At 58.6% G+C, this 1,268-nt stretch overlaps 1 pseudogene; it reads right to left on the reverse strand.

The window, feature by feature from the left end:
* Positions 1-1,264, reverse strand: LOC112617704 (annotated as a pseudogene).
* Between the last annotated feature and the right edge of the window lie 4 nt (positions 1,265-1,268).

The raw sequence follows: 1,268 nt of genomic DNA on the forward strand, positions 1-1,268 counted from the left end.
TCACCCAGGAAACCCGGACAGGAAGGAGAGCTGGGAGGAGCCACAAGTGTTCCACGCCTTTAGGGAGCACTGAGAAAGATCAGGGTTGCAGGAAGCAGGGGCAGAAAAGTGAAGGAGAGAAAAGGGAATTCGCAGCACCCCATCGCCTGGTGGAGACAGTGGCGTGGGGAGCACAGGTGGTGAGAACAGTTCCCTGAAGGGAAGAGAAAACAGGGGCAGAAGGCTGGGGTCAGAGGGCGGGGCAGAAACAAACCAGGTTTCACTCATTCCTGGGAGTCCACGGAGGGGAGGACTTGGACCCTGAAGATTTAGAGCGGAAAACCACGTAGGAGGAGGAAGTGTGTCACAAGAAAACACAGGCCGGGCGCGGTGGCTCAAGCCTGTAATCCCAGCACTTTGGGAGGCCGAGACGGGCGGATCACGAGGTCAGGAGATCGAGACCATCCTGGCTAACACGGTGAAACCCCGTCTCTACTAAAAAATACAAAAAACTAGCCGGGCGAGGTGGCGGGCGCCTGTAGTCCCAGCTACTCGGGAGGCTGAGGCAGGAGAATGGCGTAAACCCAGGAGGCGGAGCTTGCAGTGAGCTGAGATCCGGCCACTGCACTCTAGCCTGGGCGGCAGAGCGAGACTCTGTCTCAAAAAAAAAAAAAAAGAAAACACAGTATTTTTGTTATTTTAAATGACACACAAGTTTCCTGGGAAAGAATTTTAGGAGGAACAAGGAAGGGCCCCTGTGACCCACCTGACCTCAGACAGGTGTATAAAGAGCCCAGCCTTGGGGGCTCCACACCTGCACCTCCCTCTCACCTGTTCCTCTACCTGCTCCACCCTCAATCCACCAGAACCATGGGCTGCTGTGGCTGCTCTGGAGGCTGTGGCTCCGGCTGTGGGGGCTGTGGCTCCGGCTGTGGGGGCTGTGGTTCCGGCTGTGGGGGCTGTGGCTCCAGCTGCTGTGTGCCCGTCTGCTGCTGCAAGCCTGTGTGCTGCTGTGTGCCAGCCTGTTCCTGCTCCAGCTGTGGCTCCTGTGGGGGCTCCAAGGGGGCCTGTGACTCTTGTGGGGGCTCCAAGGGAGGCTGTGGCTCTTGTGGGGGCTCCAAGGGAGGCTGTGGCTGTGGCTCTAGCGGTGGCTCTAAGGGAGGCTGTGGTTCTTGTGGCTGTTCCCAGTGTAGTTGCTGTAAGCCCTGCTGCTGCCAGTCCATCTGCTGTAAACCCTGCCGCTCCTCAGGCTGTGGGTCATCCTGCTGCCAGTCCAGCTGCTGCAAGCC

This window comes from Theropithecus gelada, unplaced genomic scaffold, assembly GCF_003255815.1.
Source record: "Theropithecus gelada isolate Dixy unplaced genomic scaffold, Tgel_1.0 HiC_scaffold_348, whole genome shotgun sequence".
In the NCBI taxonomy this organism is placed as follows: Eukaryota; Metazoa; Chordata; class Mammalia; order Primates; family Cercopithecidae; genus Theropithecus; species Theropithecus gelada.